Source organism: Protopterus annectens, chromosome 15.part0 (genome assembly GCF_019279795.1).
Source record: "Protopterus annectens isolate FY-2018-M chromosome 15.part0, PAN1.0, whole genome shotgun sequence".
NCBI classification, from domain to species: domain Eukaryota; kingdom Metazoa; phylum Chordata; order Ceratodontiformes; family Protopteridae; genus Protopterus; species Protopterus annectens.
Genome location: NC_056749.1, coordinates 309,172,387 through 309,191,871, shown reverse-complemented (window position 1 = coordinate 309,191,871; position 19,485 = coordinate 309,172,387). Strand labels below are relative to the sequence as shown.

Sequence of the window (19,485 nt, the reverse complement as noted above, 5' to 3'; positions counted from 1 at the left end):
CATTCAGCCTGCCACTTGATTGTATGCAGTATTACATATAATTTTTTGCAAAAAGCAAAGAAAACTATGAAAACATTCCTTCCAAGTAATAAAAGGACATTACAGACTCATGCATTCTAACTACAGAATCACTCCAGGTTTTAAATGTAGAGTATTTTGTAGACTTCGTATTTTAAATAAAAGTTGCAGCAAAAGTTTATATGTAAATATTTGAAATAATAAGCACTTCCTATAACAATAAGGATTAAATATTTAAAGGGAATGTACGTGCTTAAAAATGTAAAATGGAATTAAAGTAATAAGATTATCTGTACAAATGTACAGAATTTTGTAAACGCCTACATTTTTCTGCTCTACCCTGTCCATCAGGTAAGTGACTGAGAGGTAGGTGGTGAAGGAAGGGGCAGGAAGGTGGAAAAGAAGGAATGAGAAAGGAAAGGTGGTCTGGGTCTGGCTGAATTATAATCCACAGCATGAGTTTTGCAGGTTTTTTTCTAATCGCAGCCAGAAAGTGATCCGAGTTCAAGTACAATTGCTCATAATGCTTTGATGGGAGGAATGTGAATGGCAGGCTGCATTTGAAACCTAGTGGTACAACATACCTGATGAGCCATGTGTACATATATGTGTGCATGTGCAATTATGGATATGAATTTGTGCATTTATCTTACCCATCCCTCTTGGCTCAAGAAGTCTGGACAAAGCCAATAATAATTGGGTGGAAAACAAAGCCCCAAAAAATAGGGACCAGTTTTAAATATCACTCTAGTGTAGAATAAAAGGTTTTCTGTTACCAAGCATTTTCTGAAGGATATGAAGTCTGAAACTTAAATAGCTGTTATTTGGTGAATTCACTCCACACTGATTTGCCAGAAAAGCACAAGTTTTCTGATGAACAGAACAAAAATATGAACCAAAAATTTGGACATTCTGCAGAAATATGGACAGTGCAGAGCCATGCTGACCAAGCACATGCAACAACTTGAACATACGCAGAAATTCCTCAAAAAAAAAAGATACAGGGCATAAACAGCATGTCCTACGCAGATTACCTCAAAGTCCTCTCTCTATACTCTATTTCCTATATACAGTTGAGAGATTTGTTCCTGGTATATAAGGCTTCCTTGGATTCCACTCTGCTGGACATTTTGCATTTCTGCAAAATGAATAGCATCAGAATTACTCCATCTAAAGATATAAACTTTGCTTGTGGCATAAATAGGACACATTAGGCATTTGTCTCAGAGAGTTCTCCTTCTCTGGAACAGTCTTCCCATCTATGTGAAACAGAGCTCTTCCCTAACTCTTTTCAAGAGAAACCTGGACCAGTGGATGGGAAATTGAAAACACACCCAGAGTCTAATAAAATAGCATAAACATATTGCAAGGTAAATTATTAACAGTATTAGGATATGATTTCAAAGATTGGAGACATCAGATACTAATACAGTTAAAAGTATCAAATATTTGTCTATATGAAAGAAAAGTACATAATGACAAACTAAAGACAATGAATGCTTCACGAAAGCTTTATAGTAAAACACAGCTGTACAATTTCTTCAGAACTAACATTCTAATCCATTTCATCAATGATATGGCTCTTGTGAAAATGCATATTTGGTCTTTGTCTAGGATAACTGCTTAAAAGCTATAACTGAAGAAATTCCACAAACAAAATTAAAACAGAAGCAGATGATGTAGCTTACACTTCTGTAATGTTTGATGAAGTGACACAGTATGGTTGTCATTTAGAGTAAGATACCAGGGCTGTATCTTATCAGTCCATTGATACAGGGATGGGGCAAGCTTGTTTCTTTAAATTATACTGTGCTCTTGTACCTGGGCCTATGATGAGTTGGAAGGGGTGAAGCTCCTACAGTGCAGGCCAGATGACCCACATTTGACTAGTGGCATGGTTGTTAGAGGGTCCTGGAAGAAAAGATGGGAGTGACTGACCAAATGGCAGCTCATGTCACCTTACCACATAGACAATTCCTCCAGCAGTGTTTGTGTATAACCACAAGTAAGGAGCCTAGCAAGTTTATGGTTCATTGAGGTAGGCCACACAGCTGGGAGGCTATGTACAACTGTCAGATGTAATGCACTTCCCTCTCTGCAGCTTGCATGCTGTACAATCACTGTTGTTGGGGAGTAGTCGGAGAACCCACAGGATTAGCAGGCAGGCCATGCCCACTCCCAATACCTATTACCTCAACTTGGGAAAATAGGATCAGATGGCTGTCAGTCTAATAGAAAAAAAAATTGTGCAAGATAGGGAGTAAATGTTCATATCCAGTGAACTCAAAATAAAACTTTTAAGGGTCTTGATTACAAGCCAGAATTTTTGAAATGAGATCAAATCATAACAGATACAGTATATGGGAGGGATAAAGGCCGTGGAAAAATGGCAAGACACATATTCAGTATTCCTTCCTCAAGATTACAAAAGAAAATTATGAGCTATAAAAATAAGGATAATTCTGATTTTCTAGATTGCATCACAAATCCCCATTGGTAGTTGCCGAAGAATTGGCATGTCCATGAAGTTCAGATCACAATTGATGGCTGACTGGATCATAATGCTGAATATGACATTTTTCTGAGCAGACACTACAGAGTAACTGAGATGATAAATTGATTAAATACTCTCTTAGGAGTAATTCATGCAAATTTTAAAAAAGTGTGAGAAGTGAACTATATTATATGAAAGCCGTATCAAATTATAACACAAAGATAAAATAGCTACTGAAGTGGCACTACAACATCAGAAACTAATGGACCATTGGGATCAGTTAAATTTACATCAGAAGCAGCTTGAGAAACTGGTAAACGGGTAAAGACTACTAGAACTTAAGTGGCACAATATGAATAATACGGCCTTTCAAAATAACCATATTGTGTTCTGGCTGGCAGTGGGTTTGTAAGGACAGGAGAAGGCTGGCTGGTGATAGTAGTGTAGTAGAATGCCATGATTTTGGAATGGGAAAGGATCTTTGAAGAACAGGTTCTTTGGAGATGGGAATTTTGTTTGTTTGGCTTAGGGGGACAAGAGGAGGGGTGAAGTATTACTGAAAAACATTTATTTTTCTCTTATGGGGGGATGGGTAAGAAGGTATATTGCAAAAGCTTGGAAAGGCAATGTAGTATGGAATAAGGATGATACTGTGAAAAAATAATATTAGGATGTTTCACAGAAAATTAAGTATCTAGGAATGTAAAGAAAGGAAGATTGAAGTGTACAAAGATTTGCTTGAAGTGAAACTTTTATTTGTTGATGGGGAAGTTTAGGGGACTTCCTTATTTTTTTATCCCTCTTGTAATATGTTGATTTATAGCCTTATTTTTTAACTGATTAGTGTTCATAATTTTTATAATGTTTGGACATGATTTGTTGGTTGATGGAGATATTTATGATGTGGTTTTAATATAAGATTTTAATAAAAAGTACTTAAAAAATAAAGCTGGTGAAACTCTTTTTGCTATAGCATCCCCTGAGATTGAGAGTGAATGCCAAGGCAATTTCTCTTTAAGCATCTTAATTATGTGTACATGGAGACTGTATTAAGGGTCACTAGAGCCAGTGATCCTGCATGTATGTTTGGAGGATCCAGTGTTCATTTTTCTCCTGACTATAGACAAGCACAATTTGGTAAATGGAAAGCCCCGTTTCCCACATTAAGACAATTCAAAGACTATGGCTACCAAGTACAACTCCACTTTCCTACCTTATTGATGGTCCAAAAGGGCAACCAAAAATTGTTCTTCATACACTCTTCTGTGTCAGAAGCTTTTCTGTTTAGACATCTTGCACAACTTCTTTGACCACCAAAGAAGAAGAAATCCCTCAGGGAAGCAAAAAGAAAACTCCAGCAGTTTCTAGAGAATATCAATAGTTCCATGTGGAAGAAAAAACTAAGTGACCAGTTATGTTGCAGGACGGTGAAGTAGTACAACTAATGGAGCCAAACTTACCCCGTGGCTTGCATTAACAACAGAGAACAGAGTTCTACCCTTGGTGGATTGTTAGAAGAAGAGAATGCCATAGAAGTTTGTCCTCACCTGCTTCCAGTGTACCTGGAAAGTCTTGAAAAGGAGCAAGACTGGGTCAGCTTGATATAGGTTTTGACTGCGGTCAGGACAAGTCTCTCATCTCCAATGAAGCAGTTGTATCTCTTCTACTTTGCACTAGGGTTATGTTACTACAGGTCATAGCTGTGTATGTGGCTTTAGTTCACAACTTCAGCTATTCAATACAATTTTTGAGCTTTGAATACATGGTACAGTTGTATTTTGTTTAATATTCTGAGAACTCATATTTATTGCTTTGCAGTCACTAAGCTATACAATATTTTGTTTATCACCCAGCCTAATAGTAATATGAAAACTCCTATTTTCTCTCTAGCCACATCACTGGGCATATGCTGCCTTGATGGTAACCCAAAAAGGGCATATAGCAAATTATTCCTCATCTCAGTCTGAAAGAGCATTTTACTAGCCCTTAACTTCCAATTGTCAAATTTATAATCATAAATTCCTTAAGTAACCAACTCTGTTACTGGAACTGCATGGTAAATGGCATACTGATCCAGTGGGCTAGGACTGTTATCACACTGACAGCTGTGTTTCTAACAACAGAATAAAGATAGTCCTGGTTACAGTAACACTGTGTACATCTGCCTCAGGAAATTTCATCTATGGACAGGCATTTTTCAGTCCAACAATTACTGCAGTGATAACTGACTTATTTGTTGTTCTTGATCTGTTCTGTTAATCTTGCCTGTTGTTTGTAACCTTTATTAATTTAAATTTACTTAAACGGGAAAAATATAACACTAGAAGGCATCGACATGGCATGTAATGGTAAGCGCCAGTATTCACATAGTCTATCTACAAGAGAAAGCATTGAAAGAAAGTAATCTACAACTACTGAAGGATTGGAGGATGGTTCTCTGCTGCCTTTGGCAAAGGACCTCTTAAGGAGGTATTGGTGATAGTAAGTGAGCTTTGAAGTGGGAGAAACTGAGTATAAAGATGGATGTGGAAGGGAGATGGGCAGCAGTTAAGGTTTGTGGTCTGCAGGGCTACATGTTGTTAGCAAACTTCTATGGCTTCAGTACCGAAGACAACATACCTTTTATCTCATTCCATAAAACAGTTGTGGATTTTGGGTGGGAGACCTATTTCCCTTTGATTGTTGGAGGAAAGTTTGATGTGGCATTGGAAATCTGTGTGTAAATAATCCCAATAGGGGAGGGCTAGTTCAGGTAATGGGAGTTTCACTTAATTGACATTTGGAGGGCTGTAAACCAACAGAAGAAAAAATGCACATACTTTTCTCCTCAAACCAAGGTTACAAATAGAACTGATTCTTTTTTCTGTAGCCATCATTCCATGGATAGGATAAAGACAGTTAACATTCAGTCAAATGCCATAGCAAATTTATTCTTCAATGGGATTGAGATTCCTCAGAACCTTTACCTCATAATTATAGGTTAGATTCAATATTATTAGTTCATCAAGTCTGTCATGGAAAAATTGGCCACTGGAATTTATAATTCTGGGATGACCTTTGATCTGTAGCAGTAATAACCTGGACACTTTTGGATATGTTTGTTTAAACTTTTGGGCATTGTGAGGCATCTGCAGCATAAGAAAATAATACTTTGGGATAAGGAACAGAGATCATCTGAAGCTAAGCTGACTGTCCTGTGGACCAATGTAAATTGTCCAACTGCCAGTGGCAGTTGACAATACTGCAAAGAGAGGCGAGTTGAAACCAAAAGATGAAAGCATAATAATGGCAGCTAGGGATGGACTATGTATACAATGATATGCAAAGTCCATTGAACTTGTGGGAGAAATGGACAAATGTAGTTTTTGTTCATTGGGGTCCAAATGAGGGAGATGGCATCAGAATGGTGGGAGTTTGACATAATGGTTAAGGTGTTTACCTTACAAACACAAGATGCAGCGTTTGATTCTCACATGGGGAAAATGGCAAGGCTTAAAATGGCCCACAAGGGCAGTTAGCCTAGAACTAATCTATAAACCTATGAATCGAAATATGATGAAATCAGCAAGAAAAGAAATGTAGTAATACTGAAATTGAATTCATCCTTGTGTCTTGGTGAGTGCCTTCACATGGTGGACCCAGTTTTCACAAAATCTCAAGACAACATGGATATATAGGCTATACCTTATATAGCATATACCATGGTGAGAGGTAGTTTAAAAAAATGCAAAAGACAGCTGGGTGTACAAGGATAAAAAATTGCCCAATCACAGTGTGCACACTGTTGCCAAACTGGAAAAAACTGCACTGTAGAATGCTTAATACATGAGAACATTGCAAAAACAGGGTTAGGCCAGACTCAGAGGGAGAATAGCCCCCCTGTTGAGAAAGTATGTAGTAGTCCACAAACGACAGCGGGACAAGAATGGACTATAGAGGAAAAGAAGACGTTAATGTGTATTATTGCTATCATACAGAAGACCAGAATTTCCAACCAGGAGATATTCAGAAAGCTTAAGAGAGAAATTAGAAGAAATAAAAAAAATACTTGCCCAATAAAACCTGTCAAAATATTCAAATGCAAATTTGCTACTCAGTGCTAGAAGTCTAAACCTCAAAATGCACTAATTCGAGGCACTCCTTAAGATGGAGAACTTCAAAATCTCTGCAGTGATAGAGACCTGGTTTAAGGCTTCAGACCCTGCATTACCAGGCTACATTTCTTACCACACCTTTCGGCCACCTAACCTGGAACGAAACACTAAAGGAGGAAGTGTGTCCATATTCATAAAGGATATCCACATCTCCAGGCTAGTTGCTCAACGTAATGCATCCAAAATTATCCAAGTACAATTAACACTGAGCAAGACTGCAATTCAGGTTGTAGCTTGTTACAGATCCCCCGCCATGTCCCAGGACACCCACTCCATGTTTCTCGATATACTGGGATAATATTAAGGTACAGCCCAGTACCCTAATATTGGGAGATTTCAACTACACCACCATCAACTGGGAAAACTACTCATGTACTAATTCATTTGCTCAACGTTTTCTGGAATTCATCAATTCCAACACCCTGGATCAGCTTGTCCATACCCCCACCAGGGGCAGCAACATCCTGGACCTGGTTATTACCAATATAGTATTCAAAATGAAACGCTGTACAACAATGGCCAATGAAGTAAAGTTCTCATGGAGAATAGGTAGTGTGGTTAAATGATATAAAACTTAAAAGTGCAACATATATAGCAAAAGAACTTGCATACATTTCCAGTCTTTAATTAAATGCACTTACAAGATATTCACGCTGTGAATGCAGTTATACCATAGCGAAATGATGGCTCCAAAGTATCCAGTCTTATGATGGCTTCAAAGTGTCCAATCTTTTTGGTCTGATATACAAAGTATCCACACTGAAGATGTAGTAGCTGCTAAGTGACTGTGATAACTGTGATAACAGCTTAACCAGTCTAACAGATCAAATAAAAGCTTCTAGCTTTAATGGCAGTTAAAATCTTTTTATTGTAGGAAAAGTTAAAATCTTCATGTCAAGTTAAAATCTTGATGTAGAATAAAACAGTCCCTATGTATTCAAAACGATAAGCGCTTTCGGTATCTTCTTCAGATCGTCGCTGTGCATTCACAGCATGAATATCTTGTAAGTGCATTTAATTAAAGACTGGAAATGTATGCAAGTTTTTTGCTATATATGTTGCACTTTTAAGTTTTATATCATTTAACCACACTACCTATTCTCCAAGAGAACTTTACTTCATTGGCCATTGTTGTACAGCGTTTCATTTTGAATACTGTTTTTACTTGTTACTGATAGCTGTACTTTAGCATTAGGAGGTACCCTTTCTTTATTGGTTATTACCAATATAGGTAACAGATGCTCTACGCCAGAGGTCAACTTCTTGCTAGTCAGATCCGACCACAAGCTAATCACCCTAGACATCCGTATCCTGCCCCCCCCCCCCCCATTAAGGAAACCACTGTAAAAAACTTCTCCATAGCCAACTTAGATGAGGCATGACTGCTGAATCATATACAAATGCACTGTATAAGCACATACATGAGTGCATGCACCATGCCATCTCCCAACAGAACCAAGACGCTATCCTCCAAAAAAAGGAAGGCAATCCGGTGGCCCCATGACATAAACTAACTCTACCACAGAAGGAAGAAACTGTTGCAAAAAAGAGTAAAATCCCATGATTGCAGGAACTCCCTGGTCAGCCTCAGTAAGAAGCTGAGATCCCCATAAAATCATCCAATGCTAGTTACAAAAACAAAATCGCCACTGATCCTAAAGACAACCATAAAGCATTCTACAGCTATGTCAAGAATCTCAATGGCAACACTCAGATCTGCTCTGAGCTACAGCACAATGGCACTAGATTTACTGAACCAACTGATATTGCCAACATCCTGGCAGAAAGGTTCATTGCAAACTTTACCCCCCCTCACCCCGCCAAAGTGCCCATCTCTATATCAGAAGATTGCAAAGCCCATGTAATCACGATGCACAAGTAAAGACTGCACTCTCCAAAACCAAGAACACAGCATCCATGGGACCAGACAACATCCCAGGCTGCATTATTCATGAACTACAGAACGAACTGGCACCCCACCTAAGTACCATGTTCAACCATAGCCTCACTTCAGGCTTTGTGCCTATGGAATGGCACACTGAAACGGTTATCCCACTCCACAAAGGGGGTGCCATCACTAACCCCGGGAACTACTGCCCCTTTAGCCTGACAAGCCTGGTCTGCAAGGGCATGGAATTCATCATCCTGGAGCTTATAAACAAAGACATAGGTAACCTCCAAACTGTGGATCCCACTCAGTTTGGGTTTGTAAAAGGTACATCATGCCTTCTAAACCTGATTGACTTCTTTGAAGCAGTCACTAGAGCCGTAGATGAGGGTAAGGTGGTGCACACAGTCTATCTTGACCTCGCCAAGGCTTTCGATACCATCACCCACTCTGATATTATAGATAAAGTCACTGGACTGGGCATAAATCCCTATGTCACAAGATGAGTGGCCAACTGGCTCACTGACAGAACCCACACAGTGAAAGTAGCCGACCCAAATCCAACTTCATACGATTGATAAGCAGAGTACCACCTGGGTCCTCTCCTGTTCGGTATCAACTTCTCAGAAGTCCAGGATAATACATCTGGTCTCTGGCTAATGAAGTTCACAGATGAAAGCAAACTAGGAGCCATAATAGATTCACCTAAGAATGTGGACGTTCTGCAAAGATATCTCACTGAGACTGATGCTTGGTGTCAAAGTCATGGCCTAAAGCTCACTGCCAAGAACTGCATTGTCATCTCCTTTGGGAAAAACTCCGTACCCGTGAACTACCACATAGGCGGTAGCCTACTAGAGTGATGAGACATTGGGGCACAGGTGGGCAGTAGTCTCTCCTTTGATAATCACATTGCCACAGTTGTCAGGAAATCCTTCTACATGGCACACCTCATCACAAAGGGGTTCTCCTCTAGAAAAAGAGAGGTCATCATTCCTCTCTACTCATCCCTTATGAGACCCATTATAGAGTAAAACACCGCATTTGACATGTACCTCTCAAGACATCAACAACTAGAAAGGCCACAGAAATACCTCACTAACAGGATTACCTGCCTCAAACAGATGCATACACAGACCATCTCAAAAATCTCCAGCTCTACTCCATCGCATATCGCCTACTCAGAGGCAATCTCTGCCCAACATACAAAGCTATGTCAAAGCCAGAGATGTTGAACATGCTACCCTTAAAGAAACCCCAATCTCTCCGAACCACATGTTCCAGAGACCTAAACCTTGCCACCACAATAAACAGAACATGCTGGAGGGATAGATTCCTGTTCCAGAGACTTTCCATTCTCTGGAACAAACTACCCATTCATGTCAAGCAAAGCTCCTCATTACCACTCTTTAAGAGAAATCTTGACAATTGAATGAGAAACAGAAAATTCACCCCGGGGATCACTTCTGTGGCTCTGTTCGACAGGGGCACAGGAAAATAATTTTCCTGGGTAGCGAAAGCCAGGGAACCTCTTTTGGCTAGGCTTATATAAGCCCTAGGGCCAATAGCCTAGTACTTACCTATGAACCTATGTAAATCTGTATTCATTAATACATGAAACACATTACATAGATGAAGAAACTTTTGACTGCCTGGAAAAAAAGCCTCAGGGGAAGTGCAAAAATATAAAGAACAAAACCCAGAGATTTTTGAAAGGTATAAAAAACAAACATGGACATGGGAATGAAAAAGAGATCTGATATGGTGCAATATTTATGCAAAAGAGGAAAACAAACCAGTCAATGCACAACAAGTATTTTCAAAGATATTTGAAGAAAAATACAGGCAACTGCACTCAGATAAGGACATTTTCAAACTACAAAAAATAAGAAAACAAAAGGGGAACGTAAACAGAGGAAAAGTAGGAAAGAAGTTAAACCAATAGCAAACTTGTGAAGTGAAACATTTATAATAGAAAATCCAACACAGGATAAGACACAGCATGATGAAACAATGAGTCTCCGAATTAAAGAGAAACAGATGGAGAGGGAGAGATTTGAAGAAGAAATATAGACACAAGAAAGGAAAAGAAATTTGATATGCTATCATATTTATACAAAGGAGAATGCAAAACTAATCAATGCAAAAATAGAGATTTAAAGAGAAATGCAGGCAAAGGCATCCACAAATGTAAAATTTCACGATACAAATATAAGAAAACAAATGGGGAAGGTGAAAAGATTATTAGTAATAAAGAAGTTAAAGAAATAGAAACTGAAGTTATGGATTACCTGCAAAGTGAAGGATTTAGAACACAGCTAATGCCACAGGATGAGGATGTAACAATGAGTCATTAAACTAAGGAGAAACAGGTGGAAGGAGAGGCATCTGATGATTTGACACATGATGGAACTCTGGAGCCTTTGGTAGGAAACTGGTGCAAAAGTTCAGATGGAGCTGTACAGCAAGGGAAGGAGTAAGAAATAGTGGAAACTCTGATACAGGCAGTGTTGTTGAGTAAGGGGCCAATGAGTTCCCACATGAAGGAGCAGCAGATGAAGCAGGATGCAGCTGAAGAGGATATGTCACAAGAAGATGTTCTGGAACTTTCTGTAGAATGCCTGCAGGAAACAGAGAGCAAAGAATGTACTTTGCATTTAGAATAAAATGATCTAAGGTAAGAGTTGCTTGATGAAAGTAGCAGATTACAGAAAGTAAATAAGACCCAAAATGTTAGAAGTCTGATAAAACAGATGAATAAAGTAATCAAGACTACAGACGTTCATATAGCAGAAGTAAATAGGATATATTACTGTGCAACTAATCTAAAGTTTTATGAAAGGGAAGGTAAGAAATAAATGTCATCATGGAAATATTGAACAAAGAAAACTATAGAGAGATTAAGACAAGAAATGCCACTAGATAGATATGGTAAAAACAATGTACCCTATCAAAACAGACCAGGATCTATTGCACACTGTTGCAAATAAACTGAAGATGTCAGCACATGCAGAAAAACGTAAAAGATATGCAAGTACAAAGTACAAAATACCAAATAAGCAATTCATTGATGATCCAAAAAAAGTTTTATATAGAATGAGTAAACAAAGCAAAAGGAATAGATACACAACCAAAAATGAAATAGACACATTTTGGAGACGTTTATGAAGATCCATTGGATTATAAAGATATAGAAAGAAATTTTAAAAGAAACCGTAAGGAGTTCAAATGTACAGGATATGAAACAGTAGGAACTAATAGCCAAAGAAATTGAATCTGAATTAAGAAAAGCTCCTACCTGGAAAATCCCAAGCCCAGATGCAGTACCTAACTTCTGGCTAAAAGTATTAATATCTTTACACAAAGATTTAGCTCTGAGTAGGAATTACGTATATGCTCATCTCAAGCTGTCAAACTGACACCAACCTGGTTATTAACAGAAAAAAGGATTATCCTCAAAAGTGAACATATAAGCCATCCTAAAAACTGTAGACTGATAACTTGCCTTCTGATAATGAGCAGTCTATATATTGGAATGAATGCAGAGAGAGGTTATAGTCATTTAGAAAAAAAAATCATGGCAAAAGAACAAAAGGGTAATAAAAAAAGTCAAGTGGAACAAAGAATTGTTTGCTAAATGAAGTCATAATAGAGAATTGTAAAAATGTGAAGAATCTAAGTGTGGCATGGATAGATTACAAAAAAAAATGTGAATGGTGGCCATGCATGGTAGAAGTGAAACTTATGTATTCGAGGACTGCAAGTGCTACAACGAGCAGCGCAGCAGACATTGGGATGCTCTTTTTAAGGTCCCAATACATCCAGGTCCATATTGCAAGAACGCAACATCAGTGCTTTTGCCTTAAATGATTGTAAACTTCTTCAATCAAAATACTATCAAACCCATCTAGTGTATTTTTGTGTTTTTTAAGCATATACATATTTGTGTTTTGGTTATTTAATGTATTCTTTCAACTCACAATGGTCTTCAGACACACACACACACACACACACACACACACACACACACACACACACACAGATGCACATATATGCATGCAGACAAGAGGCAGCAGTGTGATCCACTATAGTACACCTGCTTTGTGCAGAGTGATGCCCCCTCCTGCAGTTAACAGGTGAGAGAAAATGCAATTTCTTACATTTTGAAGTTTTGGAGTTCATAGGTTGGTACTAGGCTATCGGCCCTAGGGCCTATACAAGCCTAGCCATAACAATTCCATGGATATTTCTTCCCACACTATTTACTTTCCTGGGCCCCTGTCTAGCAGGGCAACTGACGTGATCCCCTGGGTGAATTTCCTTTCTCCCATCAAATCATCAAGGTTCCTTTTGAAGAGGGCCAAAGAAGTGCTCTGCTTGACATGTATGGGCAGTCTATTCCAGAGTCTGGGGAGTCTCTGGGACAGGAAACTATGCCTCCAGCATGTTTTGTTTATTGTGATGACAAGGTTTAGATCCCTGGAGCGTGCGACTCTGAGAGATTGGGATTTCTTTAAGTGTAGCATGTCCAACAGCTTTGGGTTTGACATGGCCTTGTATGTTAAGCAGAGATCGCCTCGGAGTAGACAATATGCGACAGAGTATAGCCGGAGTTTTTTAAGGAGGTCAGAATAGGGCATCTGCTTTAGGCCTATGATTCTTTTAGTGAGGTATTTCTGCGGCCTTTCCAGTTGTTGCAGATGTCTTGAGAGGTACATATCAAATGGTGCATTTTATTCTATAATCGGTCTAATGAGGGATGAGTACAGTGGGACAATGTCCTCCTTTTTTCTGGATGAAAAGCCCTTAATGATGAGGTGTGCCACATAGAAGGAATTCCTGACTGTTGTGGCGATGTGGTTATTGAAGGTGAGACCACTGTCCACCTGTGTCCCTAAGTCTCTTATCACACTTTCGGTGTTTAGTGTACTGCCACCTATGTGGTAATTCACGGGTACATGTTTTTTTCCCAAAGGGGATAACTATACATTTATTGGCATTGAGCCTGAGCCCATGGTTCTGGCACCAAGCATCTGTTTCTGTAAGGCCCTTTTGTAGAGTATCCACATCATTTGGTGATTCAGTAATGGCTCCCAGTTTGCAGTCATCTGCAAACTTTGTTAGCCAGAGTCCCTTAGTGTTGGCCTGTACTTCAGAGAAGTAGATGCCAAACAAGAGAGGTCCCAGGACTGAACCTTGATGTACTCCACTTGTCACTTGTCTGGAGCTGGATTTGGAGTCGGCTACTTTTACAGTGTGGGTTCTGTCAGTAAGCCAGTTGGCAACCCATCGAGTGACGTATGGATTAATGCCCAGCTTAGTAAGTTTATCTATGATTCCAGAGTGGGGGATGGTGTCAAAGGCCTTGGCGACATCCAGATAGGATGTGTGGACTGCCGTACCCTCGTCCACGGTGCTGGAGACTGATTCAAAGAAGTCAGTCAGGTTCAAGAGACAAAATCGGCCCTTCACAAACCCAAACTGGGTGAGGTCCAGTGTTTTAAGGTTGCCAGTGTCTTTGTTTATAAATTCCATGATAATACTTTCCATGGCCTTGCAGATCAGGCTCATCAGACTGATAGGGTGGTAGTTCCAGGGATCCAAGGTGGATCCCCCCTTGTGGAGTGGGATAACTGTAGCTGTGCACCACTCAGTGGGCACGAAGCCTGAGGTGAGCGTATGATTAAACATGACACTTAGGTGAGGTGCCAGTTCATTTTGTAGTTCATGTAGTATACAGCCCGGGATGTCATCTGGTCCCATGAATGCTGTATTCTTAGCTTTGGAGAGTGCGTTTTTTACCTGTGTGGCCGTTATTACCAGAATTTGGCAATCTTCTGGTATTGAGATGGGCCATGTAGGGGGAGAGAGGGGGGTGAAGTTGGCACTGAATCGATCTACCAGGATATTGGCAATATCCTTGGGATCAGTATATTTAATGCCATTCTGTTGTAGCTCAGAGCAGATCTGAGCATTGCCATTTAGATTCTTGACATAGTTATAGAATGCCTTGTGGTTGTCTTTGGAATCTTTGACAATTTTATTTTCGTAACTAGCTTTGGAGTGATGTAATGCAATAGATTATGTACTTGTTTTTCACCAGGAGAAGGCTGAACCTGATTCTTTAGTATCAGCAATAATTAGAAAGTGGCTATTTATTTCTAGACTGGTGTGGAAGATGATTCAGAGTTCCTTTCTCTTAATGATGTGTGGTGAGTGCGTGCATGTGTGTGCTGATGGTTCCATATCAGCAAGAGTTAGAAATTGGCTACCTAATTCTAGACTGTTCGACTTCTTTCAGACACTGACCAAGCCATGGATGAGGGGAAGATGGTGCACACCACCTACCTTGATCTGGCCAAAGCCTTCAGCACTATTCCCCACTTGGGCTTAGTAGATAAACTCTTTCAGCTAGGCATCAATCCATATTTTACCAAATGAGTAGCACACTGGCTCACTGACAGAACCCACCTAATCAAAATAGGGGAAGCCACCTGAAGCAGTAGACCTGTAGCAAGCAGCGTACCCCAGAGATTGGTCTTGGGGCCTCTGTTATTCGGGATATACTTCTCTGAGGTGCAGACCAAAACCAGTGGGCTATGGCTGATGAAGTTTGCAGATGACTGTCATCAATTCTCCAAGTGATGTGGACGTCCTCCAAGAGGGTCTCACCCAAACAAATGACTGGTGGCTGAAACATGGTCTCAAGCTGAATGCCAAAAAATGCATCATCATCCCCTTTTGGGAGAGTGATGTCCTCACATAGTATCATATTAATAACAAAGTCCTAAGTACACAATCAGTAGTGAGGGATTTGGGCACCCAGGTTGATAACCTGACTTTTGACCACCAAGTTGCTCCCATTGTACAGAAAGCTTTCTACACGGCCCACCCATAAGTAAGGGTATCTCATCTAGGGACAAAGAGGTAATAAAATCCCTGTATTCTTCCCTTATAAAGCCAATTATTGAGTACTGTCCCCCCCTTTGGTATGTACCTCGCAAAGCACATGCAGCAGATGGAGAGACCACAGAGGTTCCTCACCAGGAGAATCCAGGGCCTCAAGCACCTACCCTACACAGATTAACTAAAAGCCCTGTCCCTCTACTTCATACAGACTCCTTAGAGATTACCTCTGTCTGGAATACAAAGCAATCTCAGATCCCACCTTGATTGGACTGCTGCATATCCGCAAGTCAAGCTCCACTTGAGCAACCCATACATGCGACCTTAACATAGTATCTGATATCAATAGGACTTGTTGGCAGAACACATTTGTGTCCTAGAGACTCCCATATCTGTGGAATAAACTCCCTCTCCACGTCAAGCAGCGTACCTCATTATTCTTTTTAAAAGCAACCTGGATAACTGGATGGGAAACAGAAAATACACTCCTGGGATTCCACCTTTGCCCCTGCTGGACAGGGGCTTTGAGTGGCTGACTTGTCTAACAATGGGCTAAACTCTTGGCTAGACTTATAAGGGGCTCAGGGCCAATAGCGTAGTAACCTCCTGTGCTCCTTTGGCCTGGAAGATGACTCAGAGTTCCTTTCTTCTAATGATGGGTGGTGTGTGTGTGGGTGTTTGTGTGAGACACAAGATTCTCACAGTGAAATATGAGCGCAGCTTTGTGAAATTTCCATAAAGTGATCCTGTATATTTGCTCTCCCCACACCAGATTCTGTACTTGTCTTTCCCCCAGGTGAAATCTGAAGCCGATGTTTCAGAATCAATAAGAGTTAAAAACTGGCTACCTACTGTCCTAGAGGATGACACAGAGTCCTTTTCTCCTAATGATATGTGCTCTGTTTGTGTGTGTGTGCACGCGTGTGCGAAAGTGAATGTGATGCTGGATTCTCACACTGAAATAAGGGCATGGCATTGGTGAAATATCCATACAGTTATCTTGTATATTTGTCCTCCTCAGACAGACTACATCTGTTTCTGTCTGAGATTTATCGTACTGTCAGCTGATGAACAGTGCCACTGTCTGTTGGAGTCTCAATTCCGTTCACATTTGGGCAAGAAATCTGTACAAAGCCAAAAATAATCTGGGGACAAAGGTCCAAAAATGGGGATGAATTTTAAATATTGCACTGCAAGTTTAGAGAGTTGCTAGAATAAAAGCTTTTGAGTTAGCATGACTTTTCTGAAGATTATGAAGTCTGATACTCAAATGTCTATCATTATTTACAGTCCTTAATCTTCAATGATTTTTCCAGTAAATCACAAATTTTAACAAGAAAAGAAAAAAACATGAGGCAAAAATCTGGACATTTTGCAAAAATCTGGACAGTTGAGAGGTATGCTTCCATTTCACTTATGTTTCACTCCAGACTCACGCTACTGTGCCTAAAAACGTGTAGATGAGAATGTTAAAGGGGCAACACCATTCTTAGAAATGTAAACTGCTGCTTTGTTTTATTTTCACTTAGGTGTAATCACTACTGGTGAGTTCATCCTCAGAAGAACAAATCATCTGACTGCCAAGTGGACCAAAACACACAAAAAAATTGTAATGTACTTATTGTGGCATTTACAGAGAATGTGAAGTGCAGGTTCCTTTTCTTGTCGGGATAGGTAGTAAAAAGAATGGACTTTTTCTTGCAGTGCATAAACGCAGATATGTGTTTTAATAAAGATGGACTTTCTAATTCATTGCTGGAGCTTTCTATGAATGTGCTATCCAGTTTGTCTGATAGTGTAACTGCAGGAAAGGCAGAGTGAACAGTCCGAGGCATCTGCTTTTAGGAAGAAACAAGTAGAACCTGATCACGGTGAAATATTGCCCAAGGAAGGATAATGGGTGATTATGGAGTGCACTAGATCTTGCATAACACCATGTCTGGAATAGCAAGTGATAATGCAATGCAAGCTTTACTGTTATAAGTGAGAACACCAGTGCTAGCTTTAGGGTGTAATATGTGGGAATGAAAGTTAACTGAATATAACATTACTTGTCTATCAAAATGCCGATGTAAATCAACAGTGGAATGGAATATCCTGGTTATGAAGTGCAAATCATTCAGTACATCATGTTAACATGTTTGTGTACCTTTTTAAACATAGTACTGAAATACATCAGTTTATAATTTCCAGAATAGGTGTCCATTAAACATGTCCATACACCTACCACATTAAACACAATCAAACACATTTAGAATTGTCTTTAAAATACCTACTAAAGTTATACAATGGGTGCAAAATGTTCTATTTTTCATTTTTTAGCTGAAAACAAAAGCCTTAAAAATCGCTACTTAACAACTGTTGCACTTTTGGTAGAGCTAGTGCTATATGTGCAGTGCATTATGATAATGCAAGGAATGTGTTTTTCATTTTAGTCTCATCCTAGTGATGTTTTTCTTCCCTTATCAGTAAGAATTTCTATAAGATGACCCTGATTTTATCTCATATTTTTGATCTGTCCATTATATTTTGACATATTTTATGAAAAATTGAGGGCTGCAGTCAGTAATAGCAGACATTAGGGCTTAAGCCTTTTTATCCTTCAGAAAATATTATTTTTGTTATTATCCAAAAAATATGACAACTTACTTCTGTTTCCAGTTCTTTCAAACCTTTTAGATAGTGGTGTGATTGTGCTCTAACAATGCTACAACATACAGCTGGATGCCGAGCAGAGCCACAATCTGCCAGAGTCTCGCCTCCGTTTCATTTTCTAGTTCAAAGTTTATAAGAGTTTGAAAGATTATTTAATGATTTTTTAAGAACTGGTAGTACGGTTATCTTTTTGAATACTTTTCAGTACTTTTTATGTATGTATAGAAAATATTTATTAACATTGACAAACTGTAGATGTTTTGTTGACTGTATATTATCTACTTATTTAAGTTACCTAAGGTATTCTATTTATGTATCCACTTACACTTGACATCAATTATAGGAGAGGAAGACTGATTGCTGAGTCAAAACCTGTTTAGGTGTATATAGTATAGTTAGGTTAGTAGGATCGACCTTAGTACAACACAAACTGCATAACACAGTATTACAAAACATAACATATGATCTAACTGAGCGTGCATAGTACAAAATAAAAATAAACTACAGTACTAGATGACAAATAATGCACTCATTGAAACAGTATGTGGTTTAAGTTCGATACCCAATTTAGTATTTCAATAAAGACAGCATTAACTTTAGGTTACGCTCAAATGAGCGGTAAGGAAATATACCTTTAAACTTGTAGTGTTACAATTGAACAGACCTGATAGGTCTACACTACATGATGAGGGTATTTAAGCTGTTATTTGAATATATTCTGATTGTCTGAAGAAGTCTGGATAAAATCCGGACGAAAAGTGCTTAACACAATATACAAGAACTACTTATTTGCCTGTCTTCGTGTTTTTAAGTACTTTTCAGTACTATTTATGTGTGGAACTTGAAAATAAAGGATCGTTTTACTATTGCTGGAGCGTAGTGACTGGTGCTTTAACTTTAATTTACTTTGTCTGCATTTGGCTTTTTGGTTCTTGTTTGTCATTTTCTAGTTCACTATGAACTTTTGTACTGCCATGCCCAAAGAAGTTTTACTTAAAAAAAGCATTTTACCGCATCCTGCATTCATGGATAAAGGAGTGCTTACAGATGTGTAAGATACATCCTACACTGATAGTTACATTACAGTGACAAACTATTTTGCAGTTAAACTATGACGAAGGGATAAAAATTCAAAGAGGGGATATTCCAGGGTGATTCTTTGTCAATGCTATTTTTTTTGTCTTGCCCTTGACCCATTAAGCTGTTTACTTAACAAATTTGGTCATGGTTACAATTGGCTTTCTGAAAATAAACTTTTTTTTAAGAATTCTCATCTGTTTTTGTGTTTAACTTAAAAATATATAGTTCATCAGATGAGGAGTTGAAATCCAAACTGCAAGTCATTAAAACTTTCTCAGATAATATAAAAG

General features: G+C 39.0%; 1 long non-coding RNA gene across 1 annotated transcript in view; it reads left to right on the top strand.

Moving 5' to 3' along the window:
• Positions 1-18,959, top strand: part of LOC122790073 — a 151,758-nt gene extending 132,799 nt beyond the window's left edge. The window contains exon 3 of the long non-coding RNA XR_006362916.1: positions 16,990-18,959. This is a non-coding gene — a long non-coding RNA (uncharacterized LOC122790073). The remainder of the gene's footprint in view (positions 1-16,989) is intronic.
• Positions 18,960-19,485: the final 526 nt, after the last annotated feature.